This window comes from Phasianus colchicus, chromosome 8 (genome assembly GCF_987193195.1).
Source record: "Phasianus colchicus chromosome 8, bPhaCol1.hap1.1, whole genome shotgun sequence".
Taxonomy (NCBI): domain Eukaryota; kingdom Metazoa; phylum Chordata; class Aves; order Galliformes; family Phasianidae; genus Phasianus; species Phasianus colchicus.
Genome location: NC_143443.1, coordinates 12858147 through 12870395, shown reverse-complemented (window position 1 = coordinate 12870395; position 12249 = coordinate 12858147). Strand labels below are relative to the sequence as shown.

Below are 12249 nucleotides of genomic sequence, written 5' to 3'. Positions count from 1 at the left end.
AGGCTGTGTAAGTACAATAGGGTATAAGGGAAAGGGAAGGGCATTTTTTTCTAAAGTAGAACAAAATAAACTATGGAAATTGGTGGCAATGTCCTCTAATAATGGGATTTTACAAGAGATGTCCAACCTCTAGAACAATGGCTCAGCGTAAGCCAAGGTTAATAGTGCTCATTGTCTTCCGCCTATGAGCCGGCAGCTCAGCTCTCCCTTAGCAGCACAGGCAGCCCAGTGTGCCACTGCCTGCTGCATACTGGGTTGGCACTGCTATTGGGATGGGTGCCTGTTAAGCCAGGATTGTGCTGGGCACCTGGGCTGGATTTCCTGTACCTTGCCACAGGAGCAGCCCAGCTGGGCAGGCAGCAGCAGGCACAGCATGTCTTCCTCTCTGCTCTTTGGCAGCAGGGGACATGGGGACCTGCCGTGGTGCTGAGCTGTTGGCCTCAGGTGTACCGGGGCTGTTCTGAGCTCACCTGCAGCGTGGGAAAGGGAACCGGCTTGGGAAAGCTATTCTTGCAACAACGGGATGGTGGTGGAGCAAGCTGGGAAAGGCAAAGGGTTTTTTTTCTTTTGCTGTTGTAAACTGAAGGTCATGATGTTGTTTAGTGCTGCCATTAGGTCTTATGTGTGGAGAGTGACACAGCTCTGAAACTCCCTGTGCCTCAAAGTGAGGAAATAAAAGCTTGTGGCTGCCTACATCTGAGAAGAGAAGCGCTCGAGTAGTCTTTTATTTTTCAAATAATGCCTAGTGCAACTTTGACATTGATTTCTGTTTAAAATGAATCATTTAACTGAAATAAAAGATATATTTAAGCAACAAACTAGTAAGCAAGAAAGAAACAGGAAAAGACAATCAGAAGTGGCAACTGAGTGAATGAACCTTTTGCTTTTACTCTTGTGAGAAATAGGAAGAAAAGCAAGCAAAAGCTGAAGCTTTCGTTGCTATTCTACTCTACTCCAGTAGCACTCTACCTAGTAGGGTGAGCTGGAAAAGCTTGCCTGCAGGAGCAGGGTGATGTGTGCAACAGCACGAACTTGGCTGTGTCACAGCCTGGGCAGCGCTAACCACAGCAAGCCTGTGGCCTGCCTTGCAGGATGTCCATATTTGATTTCCTAAGGAGATCAAGCCTAGAGGTATAGACAAAGTTGGCAATTGTTACAGGGACTACAGCTTATGACTGACATCCCAACATTCCCTCCCCACAGGGTTATTTCATCCTGTCTCTGATGTCCTTCCTCACTCCATCCCTGCCCTGTAGAAGAACACACCAACCTTTGGCAGGGCAAAGTGCTCTGTGCTTACATTTCTGCAATGCTTTGAGCCTAGCCTCTTTCTTGCCCTCTTTTTCTCCAAGCAAACACCTACTTAGTCTTGCATGCTTTAGCAGCACTTTATGCTTTTCTTTGATACAGAATTAACAGACTGGAGGGCAGAAGACCATCAGTCATGTTACAGTGTTGAATTTGAGTTGCTTCAGAATTTAAAAAAAAAAAACAAAAAAAAAACGCCCAAGTTTATAAGAACTCCTGAGCTGATCGAGGGCTGTGCTAACGGATGAGGACAGCATGTCATATTTAAACACTGTCTAGAAGGTTGCATATTTCCCATGCAGCAGAAGTACTCTTACTATTGTAGAAAATGCAGCACGCTGTGCTGTTCACTTCTGACCCGCTTGCAGCCTCAGGGTGCATGAGAGCTGGAATTGCGCTGTAGAGTTCACTGCTGTTTTGCAGGAATTCTGAGTTGAATGTGCTGCAATTGAATGAGAATAATACTAGAACATGGAAATAACTTATGAAAATAGGAAAAAAAACAAAAAACAAAATAACGAAGTACACCTGCCTCATGTATTTCCATAGTAAGATTGCACTGCACACTTAATTACCTGTCTTGACAGTATTTTTGTTTTCCAAGAATTTCTGCACGTGTTTTGTTTGCTATCTCTTCATTTTTATTTGGGTACGCAGAGGTCAAGTAGCTTTTCGTGTATGGAAACTGAAGGTTTTACTCCTGATCACCCTTAGAATTGTGGTTCCTTGCTGGTAGCTGAGCCCTGCAGAGGCTGAGTGCTGAGTTAGACAGTGGATCCCTGGGGCCCTCTGGCTTTCTCCAGAGACAGGGCTGAGGAGGAGACAGGTTCTGGAAAGATGTTTGTGGCATCCCCTCTTCGAGTCTTTGGGGCATACATTGTCAGCTCTACAGCTTTAGTAATTTCACTTTGGAAGCCTGGAAGTAGCACCTTTTAAAACAAAAAGCGAACAACAAAATAAAAACAGAAGATCCCTGAAAGCTCTGGTTTTCATGTGAAGATAGGACTTTTGATAGCTATCTGTTTGAAAAAGTCCTGTTACTGCAGGAGGCATGATCAAATCGGCAGAGCTGGCAGCCCTGCTGTGCTGCCTCTCCCTCTTACTCCTGGCCTCAGCAGCCCATGCTGCCCGTGCTGCTTGTCTCTTTTGCTGTATTGATTTTTACACTGTAATCTACTCAGAGCAAGGGTTTTGTCTATTATGCATTTGTAACGCACCACGCATGTATTACTGTAGAAATAATCTAATACAAAGTGCCTGGGATTTCAAACATTCAGTGTTTCATAGCCAAAATTTGGCCAAGAAAAAATCCTTCTGTTTTTGTGCTCCCTCTGCTGGATCTGTACACGCAGGAATTACTGGCTGTCCCTAGAGCTGTGGCCTTTCTTCTTCTCTTCCAGAACCATCACCCAACAGCTTTTCCACCTGGCACCAGCGGATGCTTGTACGAAGTGCTTGGTTCTTCCCTGAGCTTACTCATGTGGCTGTGTCACAGGACATAGACTAGGCACCAGTCAGAAAGGGGAGCACCATGCTGTGAGGCTGTGGCTTTGGGCTAGGAAAGGTTGTGATGTTGGTTCTAGGGTGCTTTCAGTGGACTGCTATTCCGCCGATCATTCATTCTCATAGTAACCTTCCCCAAAACTGTGCCAGTGTCACTGGTTTGGGGATTTTCCCAGAAATAGGATGAGAGAGCTGAGCGGTATTTAAAAAAAACTGTTCTGTTGTGGAGTCTGAATCTGGTTCTGAGCAAGTCCTTGCCTGGTGTGGTGGCAGGGTTTGGCCCAGCCCGGCCCCTGAGCAGGTTGTGAGGCGAAAGCACAGAGCAGATGCTGGTGAGGACTGTGCCAGTGTCCTTGGAAGAAGCTTGGACCTGATTTGCAGAAGGGGTGGGTGGTCTGTAATGTGAATTCACTGAAATGTTAATGGGATTGCCCTTTTCAGAGGTGCTTTATAAAACAGAGTAGGAGTTGTGGTGCCAGTTTTACAGATGGACAAACTAAAACACAAAGGAGTGGAGTGAAGCGTTGGCTCCCTATTTCATGGCAGTGTGGTTTGAGCTGGTTTAAGCAGACTCTGTTTGACCCTCTGCCATCACGGCTGATCACTCCTGCCCTCGTGCCCATTCCCTGTGTTGTGTTGGCACAGCTGTTTATGAGACAAATGCTGGAGGAAATGAGCTCCTCGTCCAGCTAGCCATGCAGCTGCACAAATGCAGGCTTGGAAGTGAGTGCCCAGGAGGGAGAATTGTGAGGCAGAGCTGAAGCTGCCAAGTAAATGCTGCAGCCCGGTGTCTGAGTCCTGTCCCGTAGCACCAGCAGAGCCAGGGATGGAATCTGGCTGCTGGGATAGGCAGAAAAGAAGTTTATTCTTTGAAGGGAGCAAACTTGGAAGTTAGATTAAATAAATAATTTTGACTTAGTTAAGAACTTAGTCTGTATTAACAGAGAAAGTCATGTTAACACATATTAAACCTGAATCCTTTAGTGTGTTTCCCCCAACTTGTGTAATCAGAACAAAAGCACTAGGGAAAATTCTGGATGAGATTAAGTGTGTTCTAGGGGAAAACATTCACAGTTCAGTGAGGCCTTAAAAGCCAATCATTCACTCGGGGTGTCTGTCAATATGTAACTTTCCTAAAATTGCTGTTTGTTGTGGGACAAGAAGAACAGCAAAGTTCCCAGCTAAAGCAGATTGTCTCCTGGCAGCATTGTGTATACCAGGGATGGACTGATTGTTTCAAGCACGTTATTCAGATGTTTTTATTCTTTGTATGATATCGGTGAGCAGAATAAATAAGATTGTGTAACAAATACTAAATGCATGTAACCAGTTGCTTGAAAAACTTGAAGATTTTCTACTTTTTTTTTGTGGGGCTCAAGTGTGGCTTTTGCGTCACATCAAGTGCTAACAAGGTGGCTGCTTCCACAGCTGGTCATATTGGGGTTCTAGACTGACCACAAGATGCACATTATTTTCTTCCATCAGCCTTACTTCTTCCTCTTGGATGAAATATTATTTTGCATAGAAGTTACTTGGAATTTTGTCAAAAGAGAAGCAGAATGTTCTCGTTCCTTTCTTCAGTATGTGCTGAGTTTTAGAGTCTTAGCAGCATACGCCTGTAAAGACACCTTGTCTGACTGCTGAAACAGCATGTAACAAAATACACAGTGCCCGTAAACATTCTGCTGTCTTCCTTTACAGTACTTCTTTATAATTAAAAAGCATTTCCTAGAAGTCGTAGTGCTGTGCCAATGTAATCCATAAACTCGCTTTGTTTTTCTACAGACAGGATGGTGTTTTTGTGGTATTTTGGCATATCCGTTTAAGCAGAGTTTGGGGGGTGTTTATTTTTTTAAATGGCACTTAACTCATAGCAGACAGCGAGTTCCTGTATTAAGAGAATAAAGAGACTTCAGCATGATCTTTGGGTGAAAAAAATGGCCATTTGGCGTGGTAGAATTTTACTGCCTCGTCCTCCTCTCATTTTTATGGACCATGAAGCCTGTAAGACTTGAAATGATGGAGTGAACCTGCAGAGCTTGGGGTAGCTGGAACTCTGAGCCTAGTCTCAGCTCTGGTGCCCCAGGGTTGTTTCTGTGCCTCCCAAATGCTCTCCATTTGTCTCAGGTCTGCTCAGTGAGCTTTTTCATATGTTATCACGTCACTCAGGAGAATGGAAGTATGATGTGTCTGTGCTTGTATTGCAGGAAAATGGATCTTGTTATGTGAGGGCACTGAGGAAACGGGCCCCAGCTACCAAGAGGAAGAAAGGCCAGTGGGGAATATTCAGGTAGGAAAGCTTTATGGACCAGCAGATGGTTGAAAGTACTTGTGGGTCTTTGGCCTTTTTCCATATGATGCATCATTTCTTCTGTCTCAATGGCTGATCTGGTTGCTATCAAAGTTTATTTGTTTTTTTAAGAATCAGTCCTGTTTGGTCAATTGATCGCAACAGTGAAACACTGCAAGCAAAGCCCTCAGCATAAACATTCCTCAGGCTATCCCTGGTACAGCTATTGATCGTGATACTGAATACAAACAAATTACTCTTTGCACGAGGCATTCGAGCTATAAAACACAGCAATAATATGTTCTACTTGCTGCCAATAAATGTGCATTTATAATAAACAGAGGAGAAATCGCTGAGTAGAAACGAACAGTAGTTTCAATAGTGTGTTCAGTATCTTATGTCCAGCTGTTGCACAGAGCGAGAAAGCAGATAGTGGATGATCCATAGTTTTTGTTTTGTTTTTGTTTTTTTTTTAAGATATTTTAAGTATTTTATAAGCCATGAGTCTCATCTTTGCTTTATTTCCAGTGTGGTTCAGGATTTCTCAAGAACTTGGTCCAAATCTTAATTGTTTTGGGGACCGGCTGCCTTTCCTTCCACTGTCATGTGGCTCATCTCCACATTTACTCTTAATCACATCCCTGTGGCATTTCCTTGTGTTGGCAAATGCCATTAAAGTAACTTTCACATATTTGTGGTTGTTTTGAAAGCAGCTGAAATGGGGGGGAGGAGTCAGTACCCTTGTGACCACCACCACCACCAAGGGTGCCTGGATGATAACTGAATCCATTTCCAAAAGGATAAAGCTAATGATCGTCAGAGCATAGATATTTGTTTTAATCTGCTGTACCATGCTCTTATAATCCTCCTCCCCTTCATCCGTATTTCCAGCACTGCGCTTTGATGAGCTACAGACAGTTGACCCGAAGGCATTTCTTGATGAACATTTCTGTCTGCTCTCAGCCTTGAAAAACTCAACCTTTTCAAGAGCTGCATGGGAGAAAAATGTGTAAGACTAATATTTATAGGCTGAAAGAGAGGGGAGAGGAAGAATAAAGTGTAAAACTTGCTTCCAGCAGAAATGCCATCTCTCTTTTACCTCTGATAATTAGGAGTGTTTCTGACATGGCTACTAAAGCAAGTTAGTGGTGTGTGCTTGCCATTTGCTGTGCTTTTGTGCTGCAGAATTGTTTTCGTTTTTGTACAGCACTGCTTTGTTCTATTTTGTTTTAAGACAAAACACAAATTTCAGCTGATACCCAACTATTACATTATGATTCATCCTTACTCCTACATCTTAAATGGGTACTTCCAAGTACTTAAATTATTGTAAAAATGGAAGGTTGTTATTCAAGCTCACATTTTAAGTATTTTTTGGTAACATTCAGTACGGCTCATATGCATAAATCCTTTCATCAATAGCTCTAACTAAAATGGTAATGGAAGAACAGAAGGGGGAGAGTTTTTAACTGTGCTGTATTTCTCACTAGGCAAATATCTTGGCTGTATTGAGAAATACAGGAGCACTGATTGTAACTGTAGCAGGAGATTTAGATGACATTGCAAATGTTCTTAGTGGTTCCTTAAAGAGTGTACTGTATTTTATACCTGGTGAACATAAGTTTAAATCTTTGATCTTTTACTATAAAAATAACACACACAGTCATAGAAATGCAGCAAATCATTAAAAGAAAAAAAGGAAAGGAAAGAAAAAACACACTTTTTAAACAGGGTGCTTAAAAATCTACTAAAGATTTCCCTGCACTTGAGGGTTTAGAAAGTAAAAATAAAACTCACTGTTTTATTCCATGAAGATACTTGGGATTGAAGTTCCTTGCTGTGCCTTGGGGTCACGTGGTGCACTGCTGTAGAGCTGGAATGTTTGCCATGGTATTTCCGGAGGCTTCATAAACATGCAGAAAGAACAGGGTTTTTAGGAGGATTTTTTCTTTCTAATTCTTTTTTTCCCCTTTTTTTTATTATCAGCCTAAATGTGTTGCAGTTTTAGATGTGGGATTTTTAGGATTTCAGAAATTTTTATGTGACCATTTTAGTAATTCCCTTTATTAATTTCCTATTAAATAATAACTGATTTCTACAGGAGTATGTTAAGATACCTAGTGCCTTTTTTTTTTTTTTTTTTTAAACTAATTGCTGCATTTATTTCTTCCTTAGTTTAATTCCTGGCAACTAAAATATTAAGCCTAACTCTGCTATTTAGATGGTCTTAATGGTTTACTTTTGGCATGTGTCACTGTGAGTGGCATTCTGTAATCTGACTTGATAGCTGTCAGCTTGCAAACTGGAGTAATGCAAACAAAAGATGATCACTCAAATGAGGTTACAGTGAAGAGCCATTTCCTAAGTCCTGCTGCTGCACTGTAGAATCCCCAAGTCAAATTAGAAAAGCAGTGAATTAGTTCTGGTTCCTGGGATGTGAGGGTTAAGATTATGCAAACCTGTTTTTTCTAATTGTAGGAATAGCACAGGCTCCTTTTGAGACTTTGCAAACACAGCTCAAGCTGGAATGGATTGTGAAAAGCTGTGTAGTAGCCTGTAATATTATGGGTCTCAGAGGCAAATTGTGCTGAAGTAGACCCTGCAGTATCTCCTGCACCCCTGAGCTGGAAGAGATGGACCTTTCTTCTCCTGCCTTCCCCTTTCCAGATGAGCTGAACTGCTTCTGGAACAAGGCAGTGAACAGATCTGTTTTAAATACAATCCTGCAAAAGTGGGGAGGAAGGGAGGCTGAATGGAGGATTTTTAGCTTAACCAACTAAATTCCCTGCACAAAGCCGTAATAAGGGAGGAGTAGGGAGAGGGCAATGTGAGGGAGATGATAAAGATAAAAAAAAAAAAAAAAGTGGCTAGTGGCAGGAGCTGCTTCTTGCAGCTGTGCCACTGAGAAAAATGTCACAGTAATGTGGCTGGGTGTTGTGTGTGCCACTTTGGTGCATGAGTAGTGGACATTTCATATCAGTGTGGGTTTGTTGCTGAGTTGGGTAAGTAATTGTATCAGATTGCACACAGATTGTCACAGAGCTTTCCCTTAAACTAGGTCTCAGTAAGATTTTTTTTTCCCCAAATTCTGCCCCTGAACTTGTGTAGTAACAAGCAGCCTCCATAGGTCAGGAGTGGAGGAAGACCTGGGTTCTGCATGGCAGCAGGCCTTCCTTGCCCCTTCCTCCTCTCCTCTACCAAACATTTTGCAGCCCATCTTTAGTGTGACTGATTATTTAATGATATTATCATGGTGTGGAACTGTAGCATAATTTTTCTTACTAGAATAAGATTTGTGTTCTGTTTGGGTAAATTGTGCCATGGCTGGTTGCTACTGGTGCCATACTGTCTGACTCCTGTTGCTATCTCTGCATATCTGTGGGGGCAGTAGGGAAGCAACACACAAATGTTGTCAACAGCAGTAAGAAAAAAAAGTGAATTGAATAGCTGGAAAGGGGTTTGGGTAGGAAGAAGAAACAATAAGGAAAGATGCACTAGGAAATAAGGCTCGTGGTGTGAGGATGAGAAATTCTCCCCCCAGCAACAGTTTTGTTGATTAATAACTGTAAGAAAAGATGGACATTTTCCCTTCTAAAAGGTGGGAGAACTTTGATAACTTTGAAAGTGCTCTGTGCTGTGAGGGTTGGCACGTTGTGTGCAACAGTCACCCTCTGGGCTGCTGATGTGGAATTGCTTCTGTGTGCACTTCTGCTGCTTCTAACGTCAAAGGCTGGGCTGAGGCCTTGGCATCTGAGGGCAGCAGCTGAGCCCTTCAGGTCGCCTCTGTTTTCCCAGTGCTCCTGGGAAAGGCACCCATGCCTACTGTCGTGTCTGTAGCAGGGAGGGGAGCGCACTTTTTCCTTTAGCAGGTACTGTTAGAAAGAAGCAATTTGAACACTGTAACATAAGAACCATACCATGGTCATTGGCCAAGTCCTCTGCATTGATGCAGTCGTGGAGGCCGTACCAGTTGTTGTAATGAGTGAGAGGGAGTTGCATGGAGCTAAGCACCCTGAAGAGGGATCCATCTTTGTGAGGTAAAACACACTGTTTCAACAGTTGACATCACTTATGAATTTTAGAGGACTTGTATATATCTTCTTCAAAAGAAAACCATGATTCAAAGGCACCCTGTGTTGAAGCACTTTCTGCTTGTATATGCTTTTTTCCAAATAAACAAGCAGAAATTAGGAGAAATATCCCAAAAATCTCATTTCGTGTAACAGAGCAAAATGCTGCTACCTTTCTGCTTTCTTCCCTATATTGTCCCCAGTGCTGTGCTTGTCAGTTAGCAAACCTCAGGTAAAAAAGAGGCACAAGTACACCTCATGACTTAAGAGAAACAATGTACAACAGCTTCACTTTTTCGAAGATGTCCAATGTTTTATTTTGTTCCTTAGTGCATCTCACTGATTTGTAAGTTCAGTGCTTTTATAAGAAGCGTAAAGATTTTTTTCCAGATAATTATGCAGTGATGATATATATATCTTAATAATGCTTTTTTTCCTCACCGTTTGGCTTTCCCACTTGCACCTAGGATTTCTCAAGTTTTTACAAGGAAACTTTGTTTAGGCAGTTCAAAGGGAATCAGGATGGAAACTTATGCTCAAAAAGCACTGCGTTCTTAATTGCCTTTGACAGTGGTTGGGAAAGATGTCACTTCAGTGTAGTGAAAAGCAACCAAAATAAATTATACTTTTAATGAAGAGTTCTCTGTCTGGATGAATTTATACTGACAGAACAGTATTGGTTAAAAAAAACAGAACCTTCACAAACACATTGCAATTTATCCTGCTTTTTCTCTATTCAAACAAAAAGCAATGTATACAGACCGTGTAGATGAACCATTTTGTCTGAGCTACTTCTTTGGGCAGAGGAATTCTGATTTCTTTTTATTATTATTTTTAATGGATTACATTGCTTTGAAGGAGGACTAAATAAAATCAGTATTCATATATTCTGTTTATCACATGACTGTACTGGCAATTGCTGTATCCTGTACTAAAACTACTTTATGGTGATATAGACAAGATTCTTATGGCCTTAGAAAGGATGCTAGCTTGTGTTCTGTGTAAAGAAATATTTCTGAAAGAAATAGTATGCGGCTCGAATATTTATTTTTGTTCAATACAAAAATATTTATAGCTAACTGGCAGCGATATTGCTTCTTTGCTTGCTCTTTTAATCTTGTTCATCTCCTCAGTGTGTTCTTCCAGCTCCTGGAAATACATTCTTCTGGGGTGTTCTAGATCTGCTGTTTTTGCAGCCAAAAATCTGCATCTTTTCAGTAAAAGCAGGAAGGGGGCGGGGGTTAATTTTACTTACATAGCTTATGCGTATGTTTGTTTTATGTATTACACGTATACGTGTATGCAGAACTTGTGACTCATTTCAGAACTGATTCTGTTACAGTTGGAGATTATGTATTTTATTTATATATAAATGACTGAGAAATTTTAAATAAGGTAAATTGATCTACAGCGCTAATTCTGTTGAGAGTTTCAAAACATGTTTGATATTGAAAAGTATTTAAATTCATCTGTCTAATCTTACTGAAGCTAGAAAATACAAGGTACAACTGTTTTTTCACACTTTTTATTAAGCCTTGATGTTTCTGATAATATAGCTTTCTTTTAGAGGCCTTCAAGTGGGAAGAGAGAAATATATTTCCTCCTCAAGACAAAAGAACAATGTGACTTTAATCTTAGCTCTCAGTTTTTCTTTTGTCTGTAGCTAAGTCCATCTCTTAACCTGGTATGATTAATCCTGCTTGATTTGTTAATGTTTTTAGAAGTTTATGAAAGGATGGGGAAAAGGAAGGAAAAGAATACTTTCAAGCACTATCAGCGATTCTCTTGAATCGTGAAGATAGGTACGACTGAAGTCTGTGTATCGGCATGAATGAGTACCATGTGAAATGCCAGCAGATGTGTAGCCCATCCTGAATATTGGGTCAATATATTTGAACTGCTGTACTCAGCTGAGAATGTATCGTTTGTGCTGAAGATCAAACATAGGCTTTTCAAAGACAAGATTTTGAGCTAGCAGACCATGGAAAAAACCTCCATGTAGATTAAGATCTCACAAGTGAGAATGAACCCAATTCAGCTTCAGAATGTAAATAAGCTGAAGAGCCTACTTGCAGCTCCACATGGGGTCACTTCTCACTCGTGTTACCTGTCCTATACAGCAGAAAGCTTAAGCAAGCCAAAACTAAAAATACTGCTTTGCAAATAAAGTGAGAAGAAGAAAACAGACGTGAACAACACCTTTCATAGATACTGAGTGTTTTCCACAGCAGCAGTCTGGTGGCAGAGAGTTAATCAATATAATTGCATGTTGAATAAGAAGGTATTTCCTTTTGTTGCCTTTGAATGCGGCACTTCTCTAACGGAATTTCCTCTTGTTTATGTGCTCTCTTGCTGGGTGGGCAGAATCGCACCAAGTAACTCCTGTCAGCTGGTTTCTGTTTAGTGCTCTTTTTTTTCCTTTTGCTGATGATTTTCATTGCTGCCCTTTGGTTTTTGTCTCGTTTTGCTCTGAAATCATAACTTTCTCTTATAAACTAGTGCCAGTTGCTACCACTAGTTTATCGCTGTTCCTTTAGTATAAAATGTGAAATCAGATGGAATCGATTTTCTCAGATCTCAGATAACAGGTGTCTCCTTCTCTTTGCATGTTCCTCCTTTGGAGGAACACATAGGGTCCACATAGCATATATTGCATGGTAACTTTTTTTTTTTTTGCAGTTATTCTCTGGACCTGATATAAGGTGATGAGCTGGAGGTGGAATGTTTTTGATTCCCATTACCAGTTTGCAGTCTTACTTTCCCTTCCCATTGGCATTTCTGGTGCCTGTCTCCTGTCCCTCTTACAGTTACATGATGCTTTTTTTCTCCTGCTGCCTGTGACATTCCTACCTGGAGATCCCCACTTCCTCCATCTGCTTTTAGCCCTTGTAGGCCTCAGAAACATTTATCCTGTTAGTTTGCATTCAGAGAATCTTGCAGTTTGTAGAGGGAAACAAGTAGACCTTGCAGTGCAGTGGTGTACCTGAAGAGAGCATGTACCTACACCATGTCTTGTCAGCAGATGTAAGCTTGGTCTGCTCATCTTCAGCTGGCCACACGCTGTATGGAGCCAAACCA

The 12249-nt window shown here is 41.4% G+C and overlaps 1 protein-coding gene across 10 annotated transcripts in view; it reads left to right on the top strand.

The window, feature by feature from the left end:
- ZMIZ1 (zinc finger MIZ-type containing 1) overlaps window positions 1-12249 on the top strand; it is a 326518-nt gene that overhangs the window by 102862 nt on the left and 211407 nt on the right. For 9 of the 10 annotated variants that reach the window (XM_031602968.2, XM_031602969.2, XM_031602966.2 and 6 more), the window contains one exon: window positions 5019-5101. The exons of the other annotated variant lie outside the window; for it this stretch is intronic. The gene's annotated coding sequence lies outside the window, so the exon portion shown is untranslated. The remainder of the gene's footprint in view (window positions 1-5018; window positions 5102-12249) is intronic. 10 annotated transcript variants of the gene reach the window in all.